Raw genomic sequence first — 19,909 nt, 5'->3', positions numbered from 1 at the left:
TAGTAAGCCAATGTACTGCCAATGGGTGTCAGGGTTTCCAGAAACCCTGCTTTGCTGTCAAGAAAAGAGGTTTGTTGGTAAAATACAAGAGACTCATGTGCTGTGATGCTCACATTGGCCCCTCTGGATAAAACTCCATCCTTCTTCACCTTGGTTTCTCAAGCTTCCCTCTCCAGAATGGACTTCTTTGCTCACATATTGGCTTTGGCTTTGACCCATATAAATTCCTGGAAGAAGATTGGAGAAAAGGAGTGAGCTTGGGGTTTTTGTTTCACAGCTCCCTACCTGCAAGATTTGTGTACTTTCAGTTTTCAGGAAGAACCATCTCATTCCTTCAGCCTAGAGGAGCAAACTGTCTCTAGTGTTAAGTTCTGTACATTACCAAGCCTATGTAGAGGGTCCATGTATTAAATCCTCTCCACATATTCCATATTTGTGTATGCCATCTTTTTCCTGTCAGGACTCTGACTGACACAGCGTGTAAAAAAATGGGGATAGGAAACTTTAATGAAAGTGAAAATATAGAAACCGAGAGATTCTTTTCAAGGGACTGTGAAAATGGATAAAAGGTTTCTAGTAAAAATGTTTTATTGATACTGACGTGAGAACCTGGGCAAAGGATAAATCCCAACAGATGTAATTAAGTGATAATGTGCAATCTCTCGTAAGAAAGACTTTAAGATATGAAGCTCCAGCCATACTAAATTAAAGTTAGATGTTATCTACTTTTACTGATGTTAAACTAGCTAATTGTGTATAGTCCTACCAGAGCAGTGATACAATTAATTTTTAAGTATAAAGCCATACTTCCAGGGCTTCCCTGGTGTATGGTAAAGAGTCCACCTGCTAAAGCAGAAGACGTGGGTTTGATCCCTGGGTCAAGAAGATTCCCTGGAGAAGGAAATGGCAACCCACCCCAGTACGCTTGCCTGGGAAATCCCATGGACAAAGGAGCCTGGTAGGCTACAGTCCACACGGTCGCAAAAGAATCAGACATGCCTTAGCGAGTAAACGACAACAAATACTTTCTTCCATTTGACCTCAGATAGTCAACTATGTTGACTGTTGCCCTTAATGTACTCCTCATCCAGCTCATGGTTTATCTGTTATCTATCACCACAAAAATAATGGATAACCAACGATCCAAAACATCACTAGCTTAAGCAATAACTGATCATGTGTATGGAGTTGCTGTGGCTACACTAAGTGGCCCTACTGATTGTGGCTGGGTTTGCACGCATGACGGTTGCCTGACTGCTGGGTGACTCAGCTTTGCCCCGTGTGATCTTTTCTCCAGCAGGCTAGCCATGGCATCTTCTCATGGCAGTGGGAGAGCCACCGGGGCAAAAGTGGAAATGCAAGAGGACACTTGAGACCCTGCCTTGGAACCTGATGGCCCCTTCAATCATATGCTACTCAGAAAAAACAATGCACAGGGCCAGCCCACATTAAAGAAATGGGGAAATTATCTTCATTCTTTCAGAGAGAGGAAAGGCAAAACCACACGGTATTTGTTTTTCTCTTTCTGATTTACTTCACTCTGTATGACAGTCTCTATATCCATCCATGTTTGCAATTGGCGCAATTTCATTCCTTTTTATTGCTGAGTAATATTCGATCATATGTGCCACATCTTCTTTATCCATTCCTCTGAGGACATTTAGGTTGTTTTAATGTCCTGCTGCTGCTGCTGCTGCTAAGTCACTTCAGTCGTGTCCGACTCTGTGCAACCCCACAGACGGCAGCCCACCAGGCTCCCCTGTCCCTGGGATTCTCCAAGTAAGAACACTGGAGTGGGTTGCCATTTCCTTCTCTAGCTATTGTAAGTAGTTCTGCAATAAATATTGAGTTGCATGTATCTTTTGGAATTAATGCATATATATGGAATCTAGAAAATGATACAGATGAACCTATTTGCAAAGCAGAAATAGACACAGATGTACAGAACCAACATATGGACACCAAGGCGTGGGGGTGGGGTGGTGGGAAGTGCTGGGTGGGATGAACTGGGACAATGGGACTGACATATATACCCTACTTTGAATAAAGTGGAGAAGGAAATGGCGACCCACTCCAGTGCTCTTGCCTGGAGAATCCCAGGGACAGGGGAGCCTGGCAGGCTACAGTCCATGGAGCCGCAAGAGTTGGACATGACTTGGAGACTAAGTCACCACCACCATGAATAAAATAGATAACTAACAAAAACCTACTGTACAGCACAGGGAACTCTAAGTGGTAACCTAAAGGGGAAGGAAATCCAAAAAAGAAGGGATATATGTACACATATGGGGCTTTCCAAGTGGCTCAGTGGTAAAGAATCTGCTTGCCAAAGCAGGGGACACAAGAGACTCAGGTTCAGTTCCTGGGACAGGAAGACCCCCTGGAGTAGGAAATAGCATCCCACTCCAGTATTCTTGCCTGGTGAATATCCATGGGCAGAAGGAGCCTGGCAGGCTACAGTCCATGGGACCGAAAAGAGTCAGACATGGCTGAGCAACTGAACACACACACACACACACACACATATACGTATGTCAATTCACTCTGCTGTATAGCAGAGACTAACACAGCACTGTAGAACAACCATATTCTAACTAAATTCTTTTTGAAAATCACATGGTAAATGAACTGAATATAGGGTTCTTAACTCATTCAATCCAGTTTTTTTATTAATTTATTTATTTTAATTTGAGGCTAATTACTTTACAATATTGTAGTAGTTCAATCAAGGTTCTTAATTTATTCAATCTACCCTGTATGCCTTTTCTCATACCTAACATTACTATGAGGGCCAGCTGTGCAGCTCTTTCTATTTTCTAATACTCACGTCTTCAAAATAATTATTCTCATTTTAGACAATTAACACCATAGGTTCTTCTGCTAGCAAGGAACAGAGATGGTGATCAGGAGCATCAAGAAATGGGAGCTTGCATTCACCAAAGCATAGGAGAAAGTGAGCACCCAGCCTCAAGAAAAGCAGAGTCCTTATACCAGGCACTGTTGGCAGGCAGCCATCAGGACTTGGAGCTTTGTACACAGGTAGCTGGTTACCTGACTAGCTCTCTATCTCTTTGCTTCCTTCTCAGATCCATGATCACCCTGCTCCTCTTTTCAGTCAATAAAATACACTTCCCATGGGGCCAACATGTCTCCACCTCCCTGCACTACTCAGTAGACTTGATAAAGCAGAGGCCAGCATGGAGGAGCTCTCCTGAGCAGGGTTGAAAGAGTAGGCCATTGTAAGATCACTAGCAGTCAGGTCTGGCAGGAGTCCTGAAACTATCTTCAGTTAGAGAACAGGTGTTTTCCCCCATAACTACTATCATTAGCATGAAGGCTGCTTTACCCTTTTTATGACTCAGAAACTCTGCAAGAAATGAACCAAAGAGGAATTTTTAACGTGACTGTTGCAGAGGAAATGTCCTCCTTTTACTAAATTGTTAGCTCAGTTGGTAAAGAATCTAACTGCTATGTGGGAGACCCTGGTTCGATTCCTGGGTCAGGAAGATCCACTGGAGAAGGGATAGATTATCCACTCCAGTATTCTGGGGCTTCCCTTGTGGCTCAGCTGGTAAAGAATCTGCCTGCAATGTGGGAGACCTGGATTTGATTCCTGGGTTGGGAAGATCCTCTGGAGAAGGGAAAGGCTACCCACTCCAGTATTCTGGCCTAGAGAATTCCATGGACTAAGTCCATGGGGTCGCAAAGAGTTGGACACAACTTTCACTTTCACTTGTTACTGCAATAATGGGTCTTCCTAGGTAGCGCTAGTGGTAAGCAACCTGCCTGCCAATGCAGGAAAAATAAGAGACAGGAGTTTGATTCCTGGGTCAAGAAGATCCCCTGGAGGAGGGCATGGCAAACCACTCCAGTATTCTTGCCAGGGAAATCCCATGGACAGAGGATCCTGGTGAGCTGTAGTCCATAGGGTCACAAAGAATCAGACACGACTGTGTGACTAATCACGCACAAAATATATGTGTAATTGAATCACTTTGCTGCACACCTGAAACTATCACAATGCTGTAAATCAACAGTATTTCAATTTTAAAAATTTTAGACAAAAAAATTCTGAAACAAAAATTGACTTCTGTTCCTTGTTTTCCAAGTACACTCAATTTTGTTTCACAAAGATAATCTAGTAAAATATAAATGATTTTCTCTATGCTGTGCTCAGTCGCTTCCAACTCTCTGCAGCCCTATAGATTGTAGCTGGCCAGGCTCCTCTGCTCATGGAATTTTCCAGACAAGAAGACTGGAGTGGATTGCCATTGCCCCCTCCAGGGGATCTTCTGGATTCAGGGATCAAAAGTGCATCTCTTGCAGCTCCTACACTGACAGGTGGATTCTTTGCCACTAGGGCCACCTGGGAAGCCCCAATTTTCTCTATATTTAACTATAAATTTGAGTACAGCTTTTTAAAAATTTGTATTCAGAACCTTTAGGGTGGAATTAACAAACTGTCATATTTAGCAGAAATGCTGACCTCATGAAGTTCTTCAGAAAGGAAAGAAATTGCACATCTGCTGGGCATCAGCCTATGGGAGGTACTTTGGAAAAATTCCTCTTAAAAAATAACCTGCAGGGATTTCCCTGGTAGTCCAGGGACTAAGACTCCAAGCTCCCAATGCAGGGGAGCTGAGTTCAATCCCTGGTCGGGGAACTAGATCCCACATGCCACAACTAAGAGTTGACAGGCAGCAACTAAAGATCCTGCATGGTGCAACTAAGACCCAAGGCAGCTAAATAAATGAATTAAATAAATATTAAAATATATATAAAATTAAAACCTACCTGAATGTAGTGGTGGTGGCGGGGGGTGGGCTTGGTGGTCATCTACTGAATTCACATCTTGCCTCTACAACTTTGGGCAGATTAATTTCTCTGTTTCAATTGTTTTATCTATAAAGGAGGGCAATCCTGTGACCAAGATTTGCACATAGATGAAGGGAATTCAGATAAACAAACCCTGGAGACCTAACAAGGGCTTCCCCAGTGGCTCAGTGGTAAAGAATCTGCTTGCCAATGCTGGAGATACAGGAGACATGAATTCAATCCCTGGGTTGGGAAGATCCCTTGGAGAAGGAAATGGCAACCTGTTCCAGTATTCTTGCCTGAGAAATCCCATGGACAGAGAAGCCTGGCAGGTTATAGTCTGTGGGGGTCATAAAGAGTTGGGCAGGACTGAGCACATTGTCTAACACCGTCCATAGAGCTAACATATAGTAAATGCAAAGGAAGATGAGCTATTATTGTTATTGTATAATTATTTACAGGTTCTATTCATTACTCAAAGGGATCTTTTAATGTTTCTTAAAATTAAACTTACCTATAATTTGGCTTAATTAAGGTTGGAAATATACATATATACAGTACTGCTGCTGCTTCTAAGTCACGTCAGTCGTGTCCGACTCTGCGAACCCATAGACAGCAGCCCACCAGGCTCTGCCGTCCCTGGGATTCTCCAGGCAAGAACACTGGAGTGGGTTGCCATTTCCTTCTCCAATGCATGAAAGTGAAAAGTGAAAGTGAAGTCGCTCAGTAGTGTCCGACTCTTCGCGACACCATGGACTGCAGCCTACCAGGCTCCTCAGTCCATGGGATTTTCCAGGCAAGAGTAGTGGAGTGGGTTGCATATACAGTACTAATATATGGTAAATTGGGTTGACTGTATTTTCATTGTTGTTGTCATTTTTCATCTATCTTTTTCCTGAATGGAAGTTGTGATACTTCCATCAATCTACCATTGTCAGATCCCGCCTCATGCTAAGGGCCTCTCAAAGATCAGTTTAGTTCAGTTGCTCCCCATGGACTGCAGCATGCCAGGCCTCCCTGTCCATCACCAACTCCCGGAGTCTACTGAAACTCATGTCCATTGAGTCAGTGTTGCCATCCAACCATTTCATCCTCTCAAAGATCAAGCCTGGGTAAATCCTGGAAAACAATTGAGTCTGCTGCTGTCTATTATGAAGAGGAAAATCAAGGATTCTCTCTTACCTTCTGTTGAAAGTTTTTTAAGATTAACTTCTTTGTGGCTTGGTTTCAATCTCTTCAGCATGGAGTACCTGGATGTAATAGCTATTTTGCATTTTAACTAAGGGCCTCCTTAACCTTCTGTCTGGCATTTGAAGATCTGACTGTGACTCTGATAAAGGGCAAACACTAGGGAAGTGAAGGGCAGTCTTGCCTTGTCTGTATTTGTTGCAGCCTTTTAGGAAGAGAAGGAGGAAAGGGCTCTGATTAATTTTGTGCCTTCAAGTTTTCCCATGACATATTGGAGTGCTTCTCTTTTATGATTTCAGCTTTTCTCTGGTGCTTCCTTTACACACTCCTCCAATGGAAACCTAACCTTTCTGCTTTTATAGACTGATCCAGCTCCGAGTCAAAGCAGAGCTGGCAATCAAAGGCGAGGATGGCATTTGAAAGGAAGATCATACCAATGGGGTTCCCAGGACGAGTTCTCTGAAGCTCACAAAGGTCTCTTTTGAATCCAGCCTTCTTTGCATATCACTTGTTACTAAAATGCTAATACTGCTAGTGTTCGAATTGTACTCCAATTCTCCGTGGGCTTTATGTTCACCGTTCTTCTCATTGTTCACAGATTGAATATGCAGCTCGTTGGACCAAGTCCTGGGCCTTTATCCTGATTTTACAGCCACTCCATCTCCTTCAGGGCCATTTCACTGATTGATGTGTATTACGCAGCCAGAAGGTGATTACCCATCATGCCTCTTCCTGCTTAAACCTACTGGCAGTAAGATTAGATATTACAATGCCTGCGTTCTTCCTCTGCAGAGATGTGCCTGCTAATTCATTACTTCTGGGGCTTTCGGATCCATGGGGAAGTTTTGGTTTGTTAGATTTTCTATTCACTTATCTTGTCTTCTCTCTGATTTAGCCCCCTTGCTGTTAGAGGCATGTGAGTATGAAGCCATAGTATTCAACACTATTTGTATTAGCTTCACGTGCTACGTGTTCTAAGCAGCTGAAAGTCTCTTCTTTTGGAAGGGGTCAGGAGGTGGGGGCACTGGGATAGGATATAAAATAACATTTGGAAGATGCTTATAGGAGGCCAAGATTTTCTTTTATTTTTTTCATCCCTTGGAGGGAAAGGGCCTTTGATGATGACAGAATTAAAAAGGAGAATGTCTTTGGGAGCTTAACAGTGTATCAGCTTTATGCTCCTGGAGTGGACATCACCGCCATTGTCTGTACTCTACAGGGAAAACATATGAATGACTGAAAGTTTGCAGGAGATAAAGAGGCCCTGGGTCCTGCCTCCCAGGTGAAATCAAGAAGAGCACAGGCTTGCCTGCTTTCTCACAAAGATTAAGCCTAAACAAGTTGTGAAAGGTAAGGCAAAGAGGGAGAGAAATGTCTGGTAAATCCAATACGAGGAGAAAAAACATCCATCCAAAAAAAGAAAAAATATATCAGGCTAGAAAATAACTCTGATTGAGACAAGTACCGAAATATTGTGTACCATTATGTGAATTATTAGCATATATAAGATTAATAATGACATTCTTTTATTATAAAGGGTTGTATCCACATGGCCAAAATATACTGTGCACCTAATGAAATGGTGATATTTAGAAACTAACAAGCAAAGTATAATGGGACAAACACAGGCCTCTAAGTTAGGAAACTGAAGGTGTGAGGGGTTTGGGGTTTTTTTGTTTGTTTGTTTGTTTTCCACCTATAAATCCTGTGAGTCTCAGCAACCCGCATATAAAATGGTGAGACTAATCTCTTTCCTATGTTCTGGGGAAGAAAAAAATGATAATTTATTCAAAATCTTTTTCTAAAATCTAACAGAACTCTATAAACTTAAAGTAATATCATTAGGAAATTAATCCTAGCCTTTGACAGACATGACTCTTGCTGCAAATTCCCCTCCATCTAATTGTCATCAATAATTTATCGTAATTCAATCTAGTTCAGCATCGGTGGTGCTAGTGGTAAAGAACCTGCCTGCCAATGCAAGAGACATAAGAGACACTGGTTCAACCCCTGGGTCGGGAAGATCCCCTGGAGAAGGAAACGGCAACCCACTCCAGGATTCTTGCCTGGAGAATCCCGTGGACAGAGGATCCTGGGGGGCTACAGTCCATAGGGTCACACAGAGTTGGACACAACTGAAGCAACACATTCACATGCATTCTTCAAACCGAGAATCATGTAACTTCTGTCCTAATTCTTCCAACCTGTGGAAGCTGAGCACTAGAGAATAAATTTTGCTCGTCACTGTGTTGTTGATCTTCTCCCTGGAAATAAACCTCTTCTAGAATTTAATATACCAGTGCTGAGAATGACCTCTCACTTAATTCCCTAAAACAGTCCCTTTATTGAACGTGGACTTAGGCCAAATAATTACTGCACATTCTTTTGAAATGTAGAAAATCCAAGTTAGTTAGATTTCTGCTTCTAGCTGATGTAGGCTGACTTCTCAGCTTTTGCTAGATATAATCCAGGTTGCACTCAAGAATTTGAGACTGTAGTAAAGAAAATGTGCTTGGCGTGCTGGGCTTGTTCTGTAAATCCTAACATTTAAATAGACTTCACCTCCAAAACTTCACACCTGGGGTATGCAATCAGGAAGAACTTAAGGGGAAAAACATTACAGTTATTTAATTTTACCAATATGGAGATGGGGTACTCAAAGACTGCAATGAAACATGAATAAAAAATAGTAATTATGTGACATGATGTGGGTAATGGCTAACCCTACGTTGGTAATCATTTTGCAATATATAAGTATATTGAATCAATACATTGTACCTTAAACTTATTAAATGTCATTTATTGTTAGTTATGCATCAATTAAGCTGGAAAAAGACATAAATTATAAAAATAAATAAACTTGGTTTTCATTGTTACTTGATCTCTGCACCAATTCAAATGAATTGTGAGACCTGAGAAATACAAAGCAATGTACTGTTTGGAAAGAAACAAGGTCTGCAAATTCATTCTATTTTTTTTTTTTTTTTTTTGCAAATTCATTCTAATACTGATTAAAAGTGAAAGTGAAAGTCGGTCAGTAGTGTTTGACTCTTTGCGACCCTGTGGACTATACAGTTCATGGAATTCTCCAGGCCAGAGTACTGGAGTGGGTTGCCTTTCCCTTCTCCTGGGGATTTTCCCAACCTAGGGATCAAACCCAGGTCTCCTGCATTGCAGGAGGATTCTTTACCAGCTGAGCCACCAGGAAACCCTAATTGAAAAGCCTGTTTTTTAAAAGGTTACAATGATATTTACTGTTAAAAAATAAATAAACTTCATCAAAGTACTTAGACGGCCATTTGGTACCTTGTAGGATCACTTAGAATAATGTTTTTATTCTATTCTCTCCATTGTTCTAAAGATATGAATTGGAATTATTGCCATTCCCTTCAAATGCAGGTACAATTTTTTAAGAGAAAATCATTTTACTTTTAACAAGTTGTTTATGCTTAACACCATTAAATCTTTTGAATTTAAGACAACATTAACAATCAACCACTAACAGTTACATTGTGTTTGAACACTGAATATAAGTACTAAATTCATTCATATTTCTGTTTTTATTTAAAATGTGTCTTTTGAGCCAAATAAAAATTATTTCAATTTTCTTAAACATTTAAAGTGGGGAACACCTCTGACATTCCTGCCAACTCTGTAATTCAAATCAATTTTTTTCCATTTAAAAAAGCACCATTGTTTGTTTGAAACTTTGAGAGTTTCCTAGATGAAATCTGAATTGTGGACGTCAAGGAGAGACCAAAGAAAGGGGTGGACCACTCCAAGTTGCTAAGTGGCAGGTTTAACAAGGAAATTTACTAACAAGTCTTGTCTTGGGCATCACAAAATTAGATCTCTGCACCCATGAATCTTAAAAGTTTACATGCATAGAGATTTTAGACTGAGTTCAGTCACATATACAATCCAGATGGTCTCAGCAACACCTTCAGCTCTCAAAGCTACACATCCTTGGAACAGCTTTGGCTGTGAGAATAATGGGCCAAGTATACATTCCAAAGACCAGGGAAGGCTTGAGGAGTTCCAAAGCCCAGATCTGGTTCACAGGGCCAACATACACATCCTCTTGATGGCCTCCTCCAACAATCATTTTCCATTTCTTTCTTTCATTTAAAAAAGATTATTGAAGTATAGTTGATTTACAATATCTCATTTGTCTCACATATGCAGCAATGTGACTCAAAGACAATACAAAAAAAAACCAAAAACTACAGGCCAATGTCTTTGGTGAACATAGACACAAAAATCCTGAACAAAATATTTGCAAACTGAATCATTTAACATTTTTTTAACAGTACATTCTTGTAAGCTACCACAAATCCTCTTTGAAGAAGTGGAATCAAAATAAACTCTCTTCAAAATAAACTTCAAAAAGTTTAGTTAATCTGCTATTCACCAGAGAAAAAGTACATCAGTAAGACACTGTTTCAAAGTAAATATGAGATATTCACCAGTCAAATTGGGCTAGCTGTGTGCAGTAATAAACAACCCCCAAATTTCAGTGGCTCAAGCACAATTGTTTCCTTTCTTCATGTCTCATGGCTGTCATGATTAACTGACATGCTGCTCATCTTAGATCCAAGATGGCTGTCATGATTAACTGACACACTGCTCATCTTAAATCCAAGCTAGTGAGGCAGCCACTGTTGAACTATCAGAGTCGTTCTGCAGAGGCAAAAACAGTGCTGTTGAGAGCCTTGGATTGAAATTAAAATACAAAACCCAAAAATGATATACAGCATTCCCACTCTCAACTTATTGGTCAGAAATGGATTTGTAGTTCTGTCAACCCAGAATAAGCCAGAGAACAAACCAACCTTGTGCCCAAAAACTAGAGGATAAAAATATGTACATAGTAAGGAACCCCAAAGACCAGCACAATCTACCCTTTTGAAAAACAAATATTTGTTTCAATTTTCATTTCACCAGCACGATACACTTACAGCCTCCCTGAGTGAGAAAGCCTAAACACTGCATCCAGTCATGGCATGAAGCTCAAAGTCTTGGACCTGAGAGAGGAACAGTAAGATATGTATCAGGGCATGTTCCCATCATTAAGCTGCATTCTCTCACCTTGAATTCCATCTTTCTACATTATATCCAGATTCTGCAGACCATATTTTCTTTCACCAGTTGACTCCTCATTAGACTTTGAAGTCGGGGGTTCTGGAAAAGGATTGGAAAACTAGAAGAAGGAAAAAAAAATGATGCTTGCTTGCTTTTTATTTCCATACAATCACTCATGTAATATTGCTACAATGGCAGTTATTCCAGTCAGAGTGGTTGATAATAGCTGATATCTTTTCAACACACTCCAAAGAGGCTTACTGTGCCCCCTTGGAGAGAGTGGATGGGGTAAGTGCCACTCCATCAATGTTTGTGTGCCATCTCTAGCAGGCTCCTCCTCCCATCATCAGTTCATCAGTCAGCCAGCTGAATCCCAGCTCAGAACCGAGCTCTGTGATAGTTATAACTTTTCCTTTCAATTTCCAGTTTCTGGACATAGTTCAGTTCAGTCACTCAGTTGTGTCCAACTCTTTGTGACCCCATAGACTCCAGCCCATCACCAACTCCCAGAACTTGCTCAAATTCATGTCTATTGAGTCTGTGATGCCATCCAGCCATCTCATCCTCTGTCGTCCCCTTCTCCTCCTGCCCCCAATCTTTCCCAGCATCAGGGTCTTTTCCAATGAGTCAGTTCTTCCCATCAGGTGGCCAAAGTATTGGAGCTTCAGCATCAGTCCTTCCAATGAATATTCAGGAGTGATTTCTTTTAGGTTTGACTGGTTTGATCTCCTTGGAGCCCAAGGGACTCTCAAGATTCTTCTCCAACACCACTGTTCAAAAGCATCAGTTCTTTGGTGCTCAGCTTTCTTTATAGTCCAATTCTTACATCCATACAAGACTACTAGAAAAACCATATCCTTGACTATATGGACCTGTTTCAGCAAAGCAATGTCTCTACATTTTAATATGCTCTATAGGTTTGTCATAGCTTTTCTTCCAAGGAGCAAGTGTCTTTTAATTTCATGGCTACAGTAACCATGTGCTGTGATATTAGAGCCCAAGGAAATAAAGTCTCTCACTGTTTCCATTCTTTCCCCATCTATTTGCCATGAAGTGATGGGACCAGATGCCATGATCTTCATTTTTTGAATGTTGAGCTTTAAGCCAGCTTTTTCACTCTCCTCTTTCAGTTTCATCAAGAGGCTCTTCACTTTCTGCCATAAGCGTGGTGTCATCTGCATATTTGAGGTTAATGATATTTCTCCCAGCAATCTTGATTCCAGCTTGTGCTTCATTCAGCCTGGCATTTCACATGATGTACTCTGCATATAAGTTAAATAAGCAGGATGACAATATATAGCTTTGACATACTCCTTTTCCAATTTGGAACCAGTCTGTTGTTCTATGTCCAGTTCTAACTATTGCTTCTTGAACTGAATACAGATTTCTCAGGAGGCAGGTAAGGTGGTCTGGTATTCCCTTCTCTTGAAGGATTTTCCAGTTTGTTGTGATCCACAGTCAACGGCTTTGTCGTAGTCAATAAAGCATACTTACTTACTACCTCAGAGTGTTGATGAAAAGTATAGCCCTGGCTTACCCATGGCAGTGATTTCAGGAGTCCCTGAAATCATTGCTCATGAATCCCACTGTTGATGATCTGAGTAGCATATCCTCATGGATACCGTACTCTTTTGTAATGGAACACCTCCTTAGATCCTTTCCTCCCATATAAATATGAAAGTTCAAGGTTGTTCTGTGTTCAAAACTGTACAATGTAAGCCAAGATCTTGTTTTATTTTTGTTTGTTTATTGTTTGTTTAACTGGTATAACTTTCTCAGACACTTAAGAGTCTTATTCCAGTCCACAGCATGTGTCAAGAGTGATGCCCACAGTTTTCCCCAAGACTTTTACTCTCACTTGCTGGATATAATTGCTACCTGGAGCCTATCAAGTTTCCAGGAGAAAGCCACACTCACTTTTCTTTCCCCTAAGTCAGTTATTCAACTAAAAGGCATAATGGATTGCACCCAAGCCATTCAAATGTTGAACAGAGGATTGTAAAGTAGTGCCCTTAATTTCTTTCTTTAATTTAGGCAGTGTTTAATCTGACTTTGTTGCTCAAATAATTTATTTGTATTTTACTCTTTAGGGTTGAAAAGCATTTATTTTTTTCTAACCTACAAGTAACTGAGTATCTAAATTCTCCATGTTCTATATTCCTGCTTGCAAACCAGTTCTCTTTCCTTTAGGGGCTTTTTCAAGTGGAGTGGCAAACATACCTAATATCAATCTGCTTTCTAGACTCTCCTACTAATGATTTGTGTTCCTTAGGTACATTATATGCTTTCCAAGTTTATTCAGGCAACAGTTTCACCAAATAATTTGCCACTATATAACAATGATGACATTTTTGTCCCTGATTAATTGCATTGGTAATTAGATATTTGTCCTCTGAAGCTTCATAGGTCAGAACAATTTACATATCTGCAACAAACCACATGAGGTTAGAAAGTTCATTCCTGATCTGTACCTAGGGAAAAGAATAAGAATAAGGAGTTTCATAATAGTTTATAAAAAATATAGATACATCAGTATCAGGTGAACTAAATTTTGCCCATTTTATCTACCCAAATTTCTTTTGCCATTAATATAAATGGAGCTAATTACATGAGGGGGCTTCCCCAGTGGCTCAGTGGTAAAGGTTCCACCTGCCAACACAGGAGATATGGGTTCAATTCCTGGGTCAGGAAAATCCCCAGAGGAGGAAATTGCAACCCACTTCAGTATTCTTCCCTGGAAAATCTCATGAACTGAGAAGCCTAGTGGGTTACAGTCCATGGGGTTGCAAAGAGTCAGACATGACTGAGCAAAACAACAACAACAATTACCTGAGGATGATTAAACTAGATTTCTAAGATGCGACAACATCACTACCAGTGATCTGAAGATCCTATGGGAAGACAGCACAGGGTATGGTTTTCAGGGCATCTGTGGTTTGAGGAGTGTTACCAGTGCCAGAAAACCGAGAAAATATCAATGGAGAAAGAAAAGTTTCCATTAAGGACTCTGCCATCCTATTTGGGTTAATAGAAACTTTTGGACAAGTAAGGAAGAATAACATTCAAGGAACACTTTAAATATAGATATTGCTATTCACCTGTCTACTAACCCATTCTCTGATTATATGTCTCTACATATAGGGGGAACTTTTTGTTCCACTTCTCCAAAATTGTTCCTTAACCCACAGAGAAGGAAACGTCTACTGATAATTTCATCCAATGCAGGAATATTGAGATGGCAGCTTCTGTCTCTTTCATCCCTTTATTTGCACCTACAGGATTCCCTAATAGCATCAGTTGGTAAAGAATCTGCCTGCAATGCAGGAGACCTGTCAGTCCCTGGGTTGGGAAGATCCCCTTCAGAAGGGAAAGGTTACCCACTCCAGTATTCTGGCTTGGAGAATTCCATGAACTGTAGAGTCCATCGGGTCACAAAGAGTCAGACACAACTGAGCAACTTTCACACACAGGTAAGTAGTTTTAAAGTGACTAGCTAGATGAGGGGGATTAAGAAAAGTCTGAAAAAAAAAAGAAAAGTCTGACTTTATTTGGATACAAGCATCAAATTGAGAGCATCATGGTTTTAACCTGTATCCTGACATTAGGAATAAATAGCATGTCCTTTCACTGTTAGAAGTCTCTCAGCATTGACAGGAAAGTGTGTGATCATTGTTGTTAAAGGTTCCCAATGATACATGATGTGTTTGTCACCTCCCACTTCCTTTTGAATGTCTCCCTATGATCTCGAGCAGCAGACTTAGAGATTTCTCTCTCTATGGAGTCATTTCTTCTGTGTGAATCCTCTTGATTTGCAGGAGGACTGTGGGATGGTTAATTTTTTGAATCAACTTGGCTAGGCTATGGGGCCCAGGTGTTTAATCAGACACAAGATTAGATGTTACTATGAAGTAGTTTGTAGGCATGATTAACATCTACAATCAATTGCCTTTAAATAAAAGATTTCCCTGGATATAATGGGTGGGGTCATTCAATCAGTGAGATATAAAAGCAAAAACTGAGGTTTGCTGGAGAAGGAATTCTGCTTCAAGATTGTAACACAGAAATCCTGCATGAATTTCTTGCCTGCCGAACTGCCCTGAAAATTTTATGCTTGCCAGCCCTCATAATCAACTGAACCAATTCGTTAAAATCTCTGTATGTATGTATCTGTGTGTGTATATATACACACAATGGGATTATATATATATACAACAAATATACATATATACATATACATATATATATAGAGAGAGAGAGAGAGAGCAATTTATTGCTTCTGTTTCTCTGGAAAATGCTGATTGATAACAGCCTGCTGTTTTGCAACTTTTCCACCTGACCTTGGATACAGCTGTAAGACAAGTTCAGATTCTCTTTATAAATCCCAATCATCTTCAGCAATTACAGTGAAATGAAGGCTTTAAGCCTCATCTTCTACCACTTGTTTATCAGGTGACCAGGTGATTTGCTACAATGAAAATATGTTTTAGACCAAATAAACAATTATTTTTTAGCAAGAAGGCACACAAACAGCATTACAATCTATTCTTTAAAAATCACCAAAGACTGCACGGTTCATCTTAGACACTACAATGCCTCCCAGGCTTGAAAGATTCATTCCAAGGTGGCTGAAATGACATTTTGAAGGCCGACTCATTCAGTCCTGGGGGTCAGGTGACAGTGTCCCCAGGAAGCAGAGGCTGTAGACCTAAAATACTGCTCGCTGGCTCTTGTCAGATCCTATCAGTTTTTTCATAAAACGGTGAGGAACCCACCTCATCTCTCTGGCCATCCCCCCTACTTGAATATCACTCAGTTCTCTAGTTCAGATATTTTATTATTAAATTCTACTAATAATCCTGATTTTTCAGTCCCTAATGCTGATTCCTGACATATAGCTGAATCAGTTCTAATGAGGTGGATGAAACTGGAGCCTATTATACAGAGTGAAGTAAGCCAGAAAGAAAAACACCAATACAGTATACTAACACATATATATGGAATTTAGAAAGATGGTAACAATAACCCGGTGTACGAGATAGCAAAAGAGACACTGTTGTATAGAACAGTCTTTTGGACTCTGTGGGAGAGGGAGAGGATGGGATGATTTGGGAGAATGGCATTGAAACATGTATAATATCATATATGAAACAAGTCGCCAGTCCAGGTTCGATGCACGATACTGGATGCTTGGGGCTGGTGCACTGGGACGACCCAGAGGGATGGTATGGGGAGGGAGGAGGGAGGTGGGTTCAGGATGGGGAACACATGTATACCTGTGGCGGATTCATTTTGATATATGGCAAAACCAATACAATATTGTAAAGTTAAAAAATAAAATTAAATTAAAAAAAATAAAAAAAATGTTTCAAAAGAGAACCACTCTTAGCGTACAAGTTATAATTATCTAGACATGAATCCAACTCATTATAATAAGTTACAGTAATTTATTTTGCAGACATTTAACAATCATAGCATCACTGAGTCTAGGTCACCATTTATCACAATACAAAGTCAATAATAAGCTAGAGTTTAAGGCATCGGCAATAGAGAGAGTTTAAATTTTTACTGTATTAATTAAACAAGTGGAAAATAAGTAGATTAGATAAAGTAAAATTATAGAAATGTAAGTGATAAAGGAAGGGCTTATGCAGTTGAAATCTCATTTATTTATGTGGTTGGTTGAAGCAGGACAATCTCATAAGGCAGTCTTATTTTAACAATTTAAAACACATTTTTGCATGTCTATTGCTCTAAGTACTAGAAATCCAGGGGGGAAAAAAGTAAATTTATAAAGGCCATGACATGGATATTTTGTATTCAATATAACTATATATTTCATATTATGTGAATTAATAAACATATATATCTTATATTTATAAATATAGAAACGTCCTGCTTTGCATTCTACTGGGAAAAGTAGGTGAAAAAAACAAAATAAATAGTGCGCTGCTTGCATGTGTCCTGTGCTAAGTTGCTTCAGTCATGCAATCCCGTAGATGGTAGTCATATCAGTTACATTCAGTCACTCAGTCATGTCCGACTCTGCGATCCCATGAATCGCAGCACACCAGGCCTCCCTGTCCATCACCAACTCCTGGAGTTCACTCAAACTCATGTGCATTGAGTCGGTGATGCCATCCAGCCATCTCATCCTCTGCCATCCCCTTCTCCTCCTGCCCCCAATCCCTCCAAGCATCAGTGTCTTTTCCAATGAGTCAACTCTTCGCATGAGGTGGCCAAAGTATTGAAGTTTCAGCCTCAGCATCAATCCTTCCAATGAACACCCAGGCCTGATCTCCTTTAGATGGACTGGTTGGATCTTCTTGCAGTCCAAGGGACTCTCAAGAGTCTTCTCCAGCACCACAGTTCAAAAGCATCAATTCTTTGGCTCCTCTATTCATGGGATTCTCCAGGCAAGGTTACTGGAGTGGGTTGCTTTGTCCTCCCCCAGGGGATCTTCCCGACTCAAGGATAGATCCCATGTCTCTTGAGTCCCCTGCATTGGCAGGTGGGTTCTTTACCACTAGCACCACCTGGGAAGCCCCAGTAGTATAGTATATTAATAAAATAAATATACTTTAATATATTACAATGATAAATATTATGAAGAAACACAAATCAATGTGAAAGGAGAGAAATGGGCAAGTTATCCGTTTTAGAAAGAGTAGTAATTCCAAGGGTTTGTGAATGACAAACTGTCTTGGTTTTTCAATTCTAGAATGGCTGGTGTGCACTTAGTTTAGCTGGTTCAGTTCAGTTCAGTCGCTCAGTCATGTCTGACTCTTTGCGACCCCATGAATTGCAGCACCCCAGGCCTCTCTGTCCATCACCATCTCCCAGAGTTCACTCAAACTCACATCCATCAAGTCGGTGATGCCATCCAGCCATCTCATCCTCTGTCATCCCCTTCTCCTCCTGCCCCCAATCCCTCCCAACATCAGAGTCTTTTCCAATGAGTAAACTCTTCGCATGAGGTGGCCAAAGTACTGGAGTTTCAGCTTTAGCATCATTCCTTCCAAAGAACACCCAGGGCTGATCTCCTTTAGAGTGGACTGGATCTCCTTGCAGTCCAAGGGACTCTCAAGAGTCTTCTCCAACACCACAGTTCAAAAGCATCAATTCTTCAGCACTCAGCTTTCTTCACAGTCCAACTCTTGTATCCATACATAACCACTGGATAAATCATAGCCTTGACTAGATGGACAGTCTAATAACCTTTGAATACTTTGGAGATATTATGCTACCATCTGCTAACATCATTTTTGTTGATGAAAATTTTGTCCTCGGTGTAATTTGGAAATAATCCTTTTTAATTTTATTTTATTTTATTTTTGCTAAGGTAGATCTTCACTTGGATGTTTTGAAGTTTTAATAGTTTGCCCAGGGGGACTTCTTTTTTTTAGCTTAGTGATATTTGAAATGCAGTCCCTAGCTAACCTCTCGTTTCTTTTTAAATTATAAAAAATTATTCAACTTGAATAATTATTGATCTGTGTCATTTCTTCTCTTTCTGTTCAGTTCAATTGCTCGGTCATGTTCAACTCTTTGCGAACCCCTGGACCGCCGCACACCAGGCTTCCCTGTCCATCATCAACTCGCAGAGTTTGCTTAAACTCATGCCCATCAAGTCAGTGATGCTATTCAACCATCTCATCCTCTGTCATCCCCTTCTCCTGCCTTCAATCTTTCCCAGCATCAGGGTCTTTTCTGAGTCAGTTCTTAGGATCAGGTGGCCAAAGTATTGGAGCTTCAGTTTCAGCATCATTCCTTCCAATGAATATGTGGACTGATTTCTTTTAGAATTGACTGGTTTGATCTCCTTGCTGTCCAAGTCCAAGTCTCAAGAGTCTCCTGCAGCACCACAATTCAAAAGCATCAACTCTTTGGTGCTCAGCTTTCTTTATGGTCTAACTCTTTCATCCATACATGACTACGGGAAAAACCATAGCTTTGACTAGATGGACCTTTGTTGGCAAAGTAATGTCTTTGCTTTTTAATATGCTGTCTAGGTTGGCCATAGCTTTTCTTCCAAGGAGCAAGCGTCTTTTAATTTCATGGCTACAGTCACCATCTGCAGTGATCTTGGACCCCAAGGAAATAAAGTCTCTCACTGTTTCCGTCGTTTTCCCATCTATTTGCCATGAAGTGATGGGACCAGATGCTGTGACTGTTTTTTGAAAGTTGAATTTTATGCCAGCTTTTTCACTCACCTCTCTCACTTTCATCAAGAGGCTCTTCAGTTCCTCTTCACTTTCTGCCATAAGGGTGGTATCATCTACATATCTGAGGTTATTGATATTTCTCCCAGCAATCTTGACACTCCAGTTTGTGCTTCATTCAGTCCAGCATTTCACATGATGTACTGTGCATATAAGTTAAATAGGCAGGATGACAATATACACCCTTGATGTACTCCTTTCTCAATTTTGAACCAGTATGTTGTTCCATGTCTGGTTGTAACTGTTGCTTCTTGACCTGCATACACATTTCTCAGGAGGCAGGTCAGGTTGTCTGGTATTCCCATCTCTTTAAGAATTTTCCACAGTTCCAGTTACATAAGTGTTGCAATGTTTCCATTTCTGTTTTCTCTGTTGCTTAACATTAGGTTTTCTAATGTATATATGCACCTGTGTGTGTATTTATGTGTATGTGCGTGTTTCTTATTGTATTTTAACTAATTCCAACATATGAGTTTATTTATTCATTTTATCATTGGTTTTAGTTTGGAGTTTATCACACTGTTAAATTTCATTTAAATAAATATATTTTTATTCTAGTATTTCATATTAATTCTTTCTATTTTCACTTACTCTCTTGTTTCACT

Source organism: Bos indicus, chromosome 20 (assembly GCF_029378745.1).
Source record: "Bos indicus isolate NIAB-ARS_2022 breed Sahiwal x Tharparkar chromosome 20, NIAB-ARS_B.indTharparkar_mat_pri_1.0, whole genome shotgun sequence".
NCBI classification, from domain to species: Eukaryota; Metazoa; Chordata; class Mammalia; order Artiodactyla; family Bovidae; genus Bos; species Bos indicus.
The sequence above is the reverse complement of the archived record's forward strand: the minus strand, read 5'-3'. Positions refer to the sequence as shown.